The sequence below is a fragment of the Erpetoichthys calabaricus genome, chromosome 8 (assembly GCF_900747795.2).
Source record: "Erpetoichthys calabaricus chromosome 8, fErpCal1.3, whole genome shotgun sequence".
Taxonomy (NCBI): Eukaryota; Metazoa; Chordata; class Cladistia; order Polypteriformes; family Polypteridae; genus Erpetoichthys; species Erpetoichthys calabaricus.
In genome coordinates this window covers 103,092,941-103,105,434 of record NC_041401.2, presented here as the reverse complement: position 1 = coordinate 103,105,434, position 12,494 = coordinate 103,092,941, and the positions used below count along the sequence as shown (strand labels likewise).

Sequence of the window (12,494 nt, the reverse complement as noted above, 5' to 3'; positions counted from 1 at the left end):
CTATATAAATGTAAAGAATTATTATTATTATTATCTGATAAGCCACAGCAAAACAACTGACTTGGAACTTAGGTCATACAGTCCTTTTCCATGTAAATTAAATGTACATTTTCCTGATTGCTTTTTAATGCCATTATCTGCTATGTGGAATTTTAAGGTAATATTTTTGCATGTGTCCAACGATGTAGCAGTCTAAGAGCCAAAGGCCAGAGCAGACCTGAACCTATTCAAGCTTCACATTGTCTTATTGTTGAGTAGATAAAACTACTGCAGTGGAAACAAGTGCTGCTCTGCATAATATAACCAAGAAGCCTATTTGAAAAAAGAAATGCGCTATTATAGCACAAAGTCCCTGTCTTCCCATTTAAGTTGACAGTATGGAGCTGTCTCTGAGATACTGGGCATTAGAAAATGGCTTCAGAATTCATTTTCCCCTCAAGGACCACTCACAGTTACCAGACTGACTGAGTTTCAGAGAAGTAGAGGAGGTTCACCACCTGGCAGAACTGGGCACCTGCATTTATTTGGTGATCCAGCTTTTCGTGTAAAGGTAAGCCACCACTGTTTAGGACTTTCAGGACTCCGAATTTCTGTGTGCTATGGTTACAGAGAATCAGGAAGCTCACTTGGCCAAACATCTGGGGCAAATCCAAGCTCGTAATAATTTCCTAGTCCTCCAGCAGGACCCCAACAGGCCTGCTGTGCCACTAAGAGCTCTTAGGAGGTCAGTGAATGGTGTTCTAAATTTAAAAGAGCCTTGTGGATTTATCTGCTGGATGTGTTATGTGGTAGCTGAGTGTTAAATACTACGCGTTTTTGTTGAATTTGTTGCGTCTTTGCTACACTACTCAGACTTGAGCTGTTTTTACACCTATCACTTCCATGATTTTCTAAAAAAAAAAAAAAATCACTTTTACCGCCATGACTGGTTACTCTTGTAAAGCCTTGTTCTTGTCTGCTGTTCAGTTCCACTTATCTTACTTTCCACATAAGCACTTTGATCTACTTTTTGTATGAAAATGTGCTATATAAATAAATGTTATTGTTGTTGTTGTTGTTATAATTGGTATTAATGGCTGAATAAGAAGTGACTATGATTGACAGCTTATTCTCTTGGCTGGATGGGGCTGTGGACAAAAGATATTTTGCCACGAAACTAACTTAACCAACTAACAGCTTATAAAAACATTGTAAGAGAAGTTTAAGTTTAAGAAAACGAGAAGAATGACAGAATGCTCTGCAGCCTCACAGAACCTGAAAAAGGATCCGATTCCCAGCAGTCTGCGCGATCACCCCATGTTTCTGTGGACTCCTCCACAGAAAGGTCCAAGATATGCCATTAGGTTGACAGATAACACTAAAGCACCTTGGGTGTGTAAATGGCCATAGCGTCTTATAAGATATGCTTTCCACAGGTTTTCATAGTTTGCCATTTGTCCTTCAGCTCTTAGCAATGATGTTAAGGAAATATGAAGCATATACCCCACAAGTTTTGAAAAGAACCTTATTTGTCCTCACATGTCAGATGCATCATTATAACAGTTTCTGTGCTTGATTCCAGGGAAATAAAGGCACGCACCTCAAATATCTTCTTCTACTTTCTCATCAAATTGTTGAAGGTGCCATCACAACATACCCGTCTGAAGAAACATCACTGTACAAATGCTGTGTTCATACGCTGTGAGAGCTGAAGTTTCCAAGTTAGACATGTCCCATGAGTACCGTTCTAAATGGTAGCTCTCAAAGGGAGAATTTGGAGATGGTTTTCAACTGAATTCACCAAGTTATAATGCTACACTGACCTCTGACCTTACTTTATGATGTGAAATAAAAAAAAAATTAACTTAGCCAGGTATAGTATTTGGAGTGCACATTGCATTTGGGGGATGCAATTTCTTTGCAGTTTATTTTCATAGTAAAAATAAAGGGAATTGTTAATTGTGTATGGTGTGGATCAAGAAACAAATCATGACAATCTGTTTTTCTCTAAAATTCCAACCATGAATGAACATGAATAGAACAAAGTGGGAAGGTGTCACAGCACAAATGATAACCATACAAAACTCACATGTGAACAAAGCAAAGATATTCGTTTGGTTTTAACATATTTAAGTATTTCATTCGCTGATCTTAGAAATGCAGCTTGTCTTCTGCAACTTCTGAACATGCATCTGTGTCACTCGGTTAGCCTACAATTTGCTTGATTCGGGGAAATGCTTTGGTGCTGTGGTGGGAACAGGGACCTTTAAACAAACACCAGCTTCACTTGCACAGAAACAAAATTCAGTGGCTCCTGAACCTGTAAATTTCGAATTTGCTGTTATTACTAATGTAATTAAGTGCAACTACTCATTGTCATTTATTATATCTTTGCACTTAATTATAAATTGTATCCAGTAATTATGCATGCACAGAGGTTATAATTTTGAGTTGCTTTTTATCATCGCTATTTGCCACTGTCCTTCATTTCTTGACATTTGATTTTATGTTGGCCATAGTTAAGATCAGTGTATTTTTATATATAAAGACAGCAGAGCAGCTTTCTGCTAGCAACTGCCTGGAGCATCAGTGATGCTGAAAGACTCCTCGTGCTTAAGTGAGCTGTGCTGTCTCAGGGCTCAGTCTAGTGGACGTGTCAACTTTATTTTTATAATCTGTGGTTTACGCCAAATGCCACATGTATATAACAAGTCACCAGTCATCTGCATTTATGGCAGCATAAAATATCAGAAAGCAGATTATTATATTTTCAACTTATTTCGTTTATGAGTATTATTATGCTTTCAACTTATTTCGTTTATCAATTTATTTATATGCAATTTTTCACCTTCCGAAATATTCACGGAAAAGGAAATGCTAGTCAAACAAATTTTAAGATATGCTTTTCTTCCTAAAAGACTGTTTTGTTGCATTTAAGTTCATTTGTATTTACCATATATGCTCACGTAGGGTCTTGAAACCCAAAAAATCAATCAAAAATTCGGACCCTGACTTATATGGCGGTTCAAAAATGTGACACAATTTTCTTCTTGTCTCCTTCAATCTTGCATCAGTTTCTCAGACGCATCGAGTTTTGTTGCAACAGCGCAGTTACCAATTTCTTTCGCTACTTCAACGACGTTTAATTTAAAACCAGCTTCATATTTTCTTCTGATCGAACGCTCTATTGTAGATAAGGGATGCTCTCATGATAAAGGTGTATGAGGGTATGAGATATAAAAAACACAAATCAATGCAAACGTTGCTTTGGAATAGTTTGGGTATTACCGTGTGGTCACGTAGGCACAATAGAGAGAGAGAGAAGTTAGGAGCTCACGCTGATACAGTGCATTGCCGCACCGACATAGAAAAAAAAGGCAGTGTGCTCCGTGGTTACTCTCTCAGGTGGGCGTTAGCAAATCATAATCTCTTGGACCAATAGCATGAGTTTTCCGCATTCGACTTATACGACCGACATTATAAAATACCAAAAATTATACTGTAAAATCAAGTCCTGACTTATCCGCGGGAGAACTTATCCACGAGTATATACGGTATTTATTTGGTACACTGAGTGGCCAAGATGCAGTTCTTGTGAACTGCAGACCCCCTTGACCCTGTAGTTAGGATATTGTGGATTGGATAATGGATGGATGGATGGATGGATAGGGCAGTACTGTGATTAGCACCTCCATGGACCTCTCCTTGTTTCTAGTTTGGAGGTTACACATATGCTGTGTTTTCTTTAGATGTCTTCCTACATCCTTAAAATGACCAAGTTTGGCTGATTAGAGGTTGTAAATTCCTCCATTGTGAGTGTTGGTGTCTCTAACTCTACTCTGCCAGTCATTCAGTGTCATCTGAAAGCTCCCTGACAACCCCTTGAAAACAAATGAATCGAGGTCAATTTTTTGCCATTACAGGAGGTAATAAGATCGCAAATGTTCAAGATAGCATGCCGTTGTTGGGATCCTATATCCCATAAAGACATTGAACCTCACCTGTGCCTGACCTCTTCAAAGGATGTAAAGGTCATAAAGAGTATTATTGCTGTTTCCTTATCACTGTGTTTTATTTCCCCTGCTGTTCTTACTTAATACACTTCACCTGTTCCTTGATTAACAATGAGGGTTTCTGATTGACTTATACTGTTTAAAAGGAATGAGAAAACAGAACAAACAAAAAAAGATGAATGTTTACACACAGGCACAGAGATAAGAATGCCTGCGTAGATAGCTGTCCCTAGAGTTATTGATACTGTAATTTTATGTAAATGTATACAGTTAATATAGAAAAAGAAGGCAGAAGCAGTGAAATTCACAGCAACATACACTGCATCTGGCCTACGGTGTTTGTACTGGGAATTGTCCGTGCTATTAGCAGTCAATTTGCATAAGGGAAGCACTCTGACAGTAAAAGATACTTTATTAGAGTGTAATAATAATATAAATGCACACCTGTAAAGTCTAGTAACATAGTCAACACAGTTACTTATTTTGCTATTATTGTGAGACAATAATTTATTACTCAAAAAATAAAGTGTTTTGAGACCAAAAAGTAGTTTCTCAACAGTGATCCATTATATGTAGCCCAGAGCTGTTAAATATTTAATACAAAAATGTGTGCAGTATTTTGACACTGAGTTACTCTTACAAACCAAGCCAGACATTTATTGCTTACGGTTGAAGGCTATTATATAAAAAAAAAACATAAATCTTAATCTCCTGTTAGTTTAGAAAAAAAAAGTAATAATGAATTGAGGTAAGTTTTTGACATTACAGGAGGTAATAAGATCGCAATTGTTCAAGATAGCATGCTGTTGTTGGGAGCCTATGTCACAAAAACATACTGAACCTCGGACCAGAAAACTGAATTATTTTGGAACAGGTTAGTACTGCAGTTTTTGTCAGAGTGGTGTTTCTGTTCTTGAACTGTAAACTGTTACTGGGTCATATTTCCAATACAGGGTCATTCAAAATTAAACATTAAATTATCTATCCATCCATTATAAAACTGGCTTAATCTAGTTCAGCTCTCCTGGGTCAGCAGGAAACAACTGTCGCCAATTTGGGCCCAATTTGATGTTGACAATTAATCTAACATGTAGATGTGGGACGGGAACCAGAATGTCTGGGGGAGAAACCCACACAGACACCTTGAGAACAAAGCCACTGAGCCCAGCATGCATTGCAGCACTATAACATCCTTCATCAAATTAGTTCATATGAAATTAAGCTGATAATAATAATCATGTTAGTTTTGCATATATGTCCTTATTGCCCAGCAGTAGACCATGGCCTCGTTCACATTTGGTTCCTGCCTTGCAGCTAATGTTTCGAAAATGGATGGCAGTTCCCATTGATGTTGTATTGGAAAAATGACAAAAATGAATGAATCATTTGTATCACAGTATTCACTTAACAATACCAAATAGAGCAACAAATTCCAGTTAAACATTCAAGGCTTGGTGGAGCTGCTGATTATTTGAAATTATCTATTGTTATTACTTGAATGTCTGAATGTCAAATTCTAAAACTTGTAGCAATACAGACAGTACTTTGTGTGTTAGGGGGGCATGGATGGAAAATTTTAAGAATATTTCTCTACAAAGTACATTTTATTTTTTTTGTATACTGCAAAGGTGTGTGGGTTGTGATAACACCTGGTAGTATAGTATAGTATAGTATAGTATAGTATAGTATAGTATAGTATAGTATAGTATAGTATAGTATTAGCCCTCCTTGTTTGTGGTGTTTGCATTTAACTAACATTTCCCTTTAAGATCCTGTAAGTTTCCTTTCAGCTGTCTGGTCTTCTGAGATTCCTTAAGTGTTAGAATGCTGTACTGTTATGTTTACTGTGCGCCATGTGATTAAGTTGTGTAACAGTTTGGGTCTCCCACCTTGTTGCAGTTGGTAAAGACATTGATTCCCAATGCCTTAAGATGCAAGAAAGAAGTTAATAATAGTGAGGTGGTTATACACTGCCTTGTATCTAAGATACAGAGTTAAAACCCAGTTTTAACAACTGTCTGTGTGACATTTCCATGTTCTTCCTGCATGTTCTTCTTGACATTCTACTTTTTTTCCCACATCCTATCGACATGTGTGTAATGTTATTTAGTGAATTTAAACTGAGCTAGTGTGAGTAAGTATGGATGTGCTCTGAAATGATATTTGCCTTGTGCTCAGTGCTACCAGAACTGGCTATGGCCCCTATAAGGTTGTATTAGAATAAGTAGCTTTGGAAATGGATGGAATTACTTTCAACTATTTAAGAGATGACATGTAGAATGTTTTCATTTAAAAAGTTCCAAATAGGTAGGTTGGAATGGTTTGGAAATTGCTGTGTCTGGAATTAATAAATGTAGTAATTGAATTCAGAGTTTTTGCTGACTAACATTTACTACATTCTTACTAAATTCTAGCTTACGTACGAAAACTCAACTTTATTAAACTAGTAGAGTTGAGGGTGCATTTGTTTTTTTTGTACCTTGCCCTTCTCTAAATTCTTTTTAAAGATGTGATCCAGCCTCGGATTTTGCAGTACTCCTGTGAAATGCCACAAACGGATTTGAAAATCACATGAGAGAAACAGAAAAGCATTCCCTTTGTCTCTCTTAGACTCTCATCACAAATTCATATGCAGAATAGCAAATACTGAAAGACATTTTCTCAGTTTGCATCTGCATGTATTGGTTATTTTTTGTTTAGCTGGCTCATGGTGTTCATTTTTGGATCAGTACCTTTGAAGTCTTACATCACTTGAGTTGTGTTGAAGCCTGAGGGTCTTGGCTGGGGAACTGAGTTTTGAGCCTTCAGTATTGAAGTATGTACAGTACAACCCCTCTTAACTGGCCTTGCATTAACCGGCCGACAGATTAACAGGCCTGTTAAAATAAAATAAAAATTTTAATCCTGAGTTCCTCTTTATATTATATGTATGCACTTCCTTCTTTCCAGGAAGGTGAGAGGTCTCCTACTTTCAGAGTGATTTCCGTTTAAATATTCCTTTATGAATTTTCCACAGTGCCTTCTTCTTTCTACCTGGTGGCTCCCCTACTTCTCCCATCGGGCTTCGCAACAGGGAAGTCGCCCTACCTGCAGGTGCAGCTGCCTTACACACTGGTCTGGTAGCCCTCCGATCCCTGGCTACGTCGGGTTCCATCCGGATTGAGACTTGGGTTCTTTCCATAGCGGCCAGGGCGCCCACGCTGGGGCTAAACTAGCCCAAAGCCTCCATGACTGCCGCTGCCTTTCGACAGCCAGTCGTCTTCAATACCTGTCACTCCAGCTCCATGATCACTCAGCTGGAATGACCGGTTTCTTCAGCCCCACCACCAAACACTCATCTGAAGGGGTTCACCTCCCAGCTGCCTGCCTTTGCTCCATCGAATCTGCTCTCTCTCGCTCTCTCTCCTGCACCGACTTTCCTCTATCTGATTCCTTCTCCATTAACTTCCCGTTCTTTCCTGTTCTCCCCCTAGCCGCCTCGCGCTTCTATTTATCACAGGGACAATTATGGATGCAGACGACTCCTCACCTGTGCACGTAAGCTAGGATCACCCGCATCACGAATTCCCCGGGAACCGATCGGCCACACATACTTGCTAAGCCGTGAGTGCGGTGATTATTTATTTAAAAAGTGGCCTTTTTGACTTGAGCTGTGGATCCGCCACACCACACTGTCCAGTCGTTATACGAGAAAAAAACCCGTGTGCGAAATCGTGGATGAAACCTTGTGGATATGGTTTCTTCAGGAACGTCGAAGAGGTACAGTACATACCTTAGAAATATTTTTCTACATGAAAATAAGTATTCGTCGGATTAACCGGCCAAAACGGCAACCGGACATGGGTCCAGTTCCAAGGTAGCCGGTTAAGAGGGATTGTACTATATATGGCTTTGAACTCGAGGAACTCTTATGTGCTACTGATCCTCAGTTATTCTAAGTTATTGTACAGCATTTAGGTAATTCTGAAATTAGACTTCCAAAACATTTACAGGGCTTTTGATAAAATTGACAAATCATTTAAAATTAGTGCTCAAAAATGTTATTTGTAGAGAGTGTTTTAGTTGGTTTGAACACTGGTAAAACAAAGATTGATGTGGCAACAGAGAGGAGGATACATTTGACCTCTTTGGCAGAAAACCCTCTTGGTTAAAATCTATGTTATGAAACCCTTCTTTTCAGTCTTTGTAAAGACAGTGATAAAAATGAAGAAGGAAGTACAGAAAATGGCAACTAGGAAAAGAACTTACTGCTTCTAAACCAATGAGGCACAGTTATCTTATGGACGTTTTACATTGTTAACCACCTCTGTAGGCCATGTTTAAGTGGAACTGGCTGGGCTACTGTTCTAGTTTTTATGTAGTATGTATTTTTCATTTTTGTTAATTCATATTGTATATGTTTGTGAGAAGTTAGTGTGCATCTTTAAGCATACAGAGAATTACGGTAATATTTACTAAAGCAGTATCAGCCTAAATTCACAGGCATTAGAAAAGTTTACTGTGATGATACTAGGAGATGTTAGTGTGCTTCTTTGTTTCTTTATGTTGAGATAATTTCAGGCCTTCAAATGTACAAGTGCAGGTTTATGGTCAACAAATGACTGATACGTGAAACTTCAAGTATTGTTCTGGGGCCTTGAAAAGAAACAAAAATACCTGAATCTTATTAGGGCCTAGTCATGAATCTTGGCCTATACATGGTCCATTGCTTTCTGCTTACATTGCCGACAGTGGATGCTACGTTAAATGGATATTTTAAATTGACCCAGAGTCTGGGTGCCCTATGTTGAAGAGCTGAAAAGTAAACTACTTTAATTCAACCAGTTCAACAGTCTTGTCACAAGCAAAACCAGGGGGAAGGAGCCAGCCTGACAGTGCACACCAAATTGCGTAGGTGCGGATTAGAAGGTCTTCCTTTAACTCCCTGAGATAAGATGGCTTCTTTGTCATCTAAAGGTCCCAGGTTTGTAGCTAGCAGGGAGTGCTTGGCTGCGATGTGGCAGATCAGATTTCTCAGCAGAGTCAAATCACTTTCTGAGTTCAATAATGGTATCTTCTCATTGTCCCATTGTATATGTTAAATAAACTGCATATTTTTTACATGTTGTTGAGAATCCCATCTCTTCTGAAATGCAGAAAAGGCAAAACAGTTTAGTCATGTCTCAGCTCAGCATAACTGAAAACTAAAATATAAATTAAAATCCATCTGTCCATTCATGCACTTTCCGAAATTGTTCTGTTGTAGGATATGCAACTGAACTTTATTCTTGGAGCATCTAATGATAGGTATAAACCAGTACCCTTGACGCCATCATATCATGGCATGCTATATTCATACATATGCCCAAACTCAATCACACTGGGCCACACTGAATTGGTAATCAACCCACACATCTTTGGAAAATGGAATGAAACTGGAATCTCTGGAGCAGATCAGCACAAACATATCAGACACACAGTTACTGGAAAGGCATTAGAGCCCGGCCTCTGGAACAGTGAGGCAGCCATGCTGGGCATTACACGTCAGTGTTACAGTACCTAGTTAACGCAGTTCACTAGCCATATTACATGAGGTTATAGAATATTTTCAATGAGAAAATTGCTTAAGGTTCTATATTGTACATTTATCAGTAACACTATATATTAATCCTTTATTTCCTTATAACTTTTTAGGTGAACGCTTCCTAACTGGCATATTTAAATCCTACTTTTCAAGACTGAATAACTGAGAAATACAGAGAGAGAGAGATAATTAGAAGTGGTTTGCTCGGACTCTCCTGAGCGCTGTGGTTTTTAAGTTGTTTGTATAAGTATTTAAAAGGGTTTAAAACCGTTTGGAGTGCAACAAACCTAGCAACATTGAATTCTGCTGCTGCTGCTGCAGCTTAGGAGTATGCTACTGTATCCAGTGCAGCAATTCTGAATCATGAAAATGATGTTGAAAAAGTACTCCAATGGATGGTCCCACGTTGGCAACTGTTGATTATCTATCGCATCACCTAACCTGTTCAGCAGCATACCTGAAGAGCAGTTTAAACAATATTTTTGCTTGTTTATGGATTAGATTTATTAGAAAGTGAATTAATAAGCCAACCTAAAGCTGTGTGTAATGCATATCTGTGATACAGAAATAATGCACGTTTACTTGCTCAGTCGCACTTTATGAAGTTTTCTTGGCATTGGTCACACTGGTAACATGTTGCGGTGGACAGTCTGGTCTACCCTTCGACAGCAGGCTCTAGATACTGCGGAGGGATTCCCATGTCCCCTGACTTGTATAATCTTTTCACTCTTCGGGCTCTGCCTGGTTCCTCAGAAAGCATCATTACTCTGTGATTAAAACAACCTCAACTGGCTCATCTTGATTCAGGGAAGTAGCAATTTTATTCCCAGGTCTTCCAGTATTTAGAATTCCCCACTCTATATTAGACAGCAAGTCCAGCAACGTTGTATGGGAACCTTATTTCACCAGCTTGTTATAATAAAATGAGTCAATCTTGAGATCCATCGGGCCATGACTGCACAGTGATATCCCGTGTATGAAAATTACAGACAAGACACACTCTTGACGGAGTTCTAACTCCACTATAAATAGACTTGACTTCATTTCTAGCATGCAAACACAACATTTCTTGTGCAAACGCTAAGACTAAATGGCATGTAGGAGTGGCCCAGAAGGCTTAAAAGTCTTAGTGCTCCTCTAACAAGACACCACGAGATATATGGTTAGAGGCCTTGTCCAGCATATCCCATAGGAATGAAAAAAGAGATCTGTTTAATATCTTTCAGGTTTCTCCTAGAAAACAATGAAATCAAAAAGAAATAAAATGGAGACATTTTCTTTTGTCTCATGCTTCTCAGATTTTTCTCCGGAGAAATAATACCCCAGTATTCTCGTATTCTTGAGTTTCAGCAGAGATCTCAGCAAAGTCGCACAATGGGCTCAAAATTTCCAATAGTGTCTTGACATTTTTTTGCAGTTTGAATGTATTTCCATTGTGTACTCAGTAATACATGGTGAGATGTATGCACATACGTTTGTGGAAATAAAAAACTTTACTATGATTACAAAACTAAGTAGTACTATTATTTTCTCTAATTTATATTGCTGCGCTCCGATGAAATCAGACTCATTCTGGGAGAAAAGGCAGTGTGGCATAATTGTAAAGACTTTGGACTTCAAACCCTGAGGTTGTAGATTCAAATCCCACTACTGACACCATGTGACCAAGCGCAAGTCGTTTCATCTGTCTGTGTTCCAACTGGAAAAGCAAAAGAAAAGTTAGCAATCTTATCTCAAATGTTAGAAGTCATCAATCCAATAATAAGTAAAAATATGAAGTCTTGGAAAAGACTAAAGCAAGACTGGTGAGAGAGAAAGAGAAAATATCACATGCTTTTCAAACCAAATTCTAAAGTTTGACTTGGCTTTTACCTCAGTTGTATCTCCTTTTTGGCTAAAACTGCTTATCCTAAGGAATTGTGGGAGAAACATCTGTGACAAACTTGATGTTTAAATGAAACATAAATGAGAATCTCTTTTAAGTCTCATGAGCCATCAAAGATCAACATTTGTGCAGTAAAAGTTTCTTATGGGATAGAGTGAATTGTTAAACTACCACAACTCCTCAAATACATGCAGAAGAATAAGGAGCTGGTCCACTGTTTAATGGTGGAATCTGCATTGATTTTCCAGAATATGAAATTCCACTATCAGTGGGAACCTCCATTACAGTATTCCAGCATAGCTAAAAATGGGAAGTCAATAAAAGTGGTCTTCCTATAATGAGAACACACTTTCTTGTCTCCTCTCCCGGTAACCAAGGCAGTGTCCTTGCCTTCCATACAATATTTGTGCATTTAGACACCTCTCAATACAGACAGACATTTTTAAAATTCAGTCATTGTTGTGTGCTGTCTCAGATGCTATACTGGGTTTGCTGTATGTTTTAATGGCCATGGTGTACATATCTTGTGTTTTGTACTGCTCTTCTCTCACTTCCTTTTTCACTTTTCAGCGATATAAAAAAAAATGTCTGAAATATATATTCAAAAGTGCAAGTTTACAAAATGGAATAAATAAACATGTGGGAAACGTGTATAAGAATTATGCTTGTGACATCCGGCAAAGCAAACTCAACATGCAACTCAGTCATACAGAAAGTATTACCTAGTAAAATATTAATTTGGAAGTAAAGCAGAAAGTGATGCTTTTTCTGTGACTTTTAAATTTAAATGCTTGGGAAAAATCTGCATAAACATTTATTATTAAATGATATAGCCCAGTCTGTAAAGTATAGGAGCAGAACACATGTTAGCAATTCTTTTCTAATCAGATTTCTAATTTTGTCTTTTTTCCCTTCACTCTATCTCACAATGCACCAAACTTTAATTATGAATGAAATGAAATGAAACCTTATTGCAGTAGAAATGTTATGCCGTATGTGTTAAAACAACAATACTATGTAGTCCTGCAGTCAGTACTGTAAGTCTTTCTTCTTT

General features: G+C 38.1%; 1 protein-coding gene across 1 annotated transcript in view; it reads left to right on the top strand.

The window, feature by feature from the left end:
- Positions 1–12,494, top strand: part of ihha (Indian hedgehog signaling molecule a) — a 71,106-nt gene that overhangs the window by 31,418 nt on the left and 27,194 nt on the right. The window lies entirely within an intron of this gene.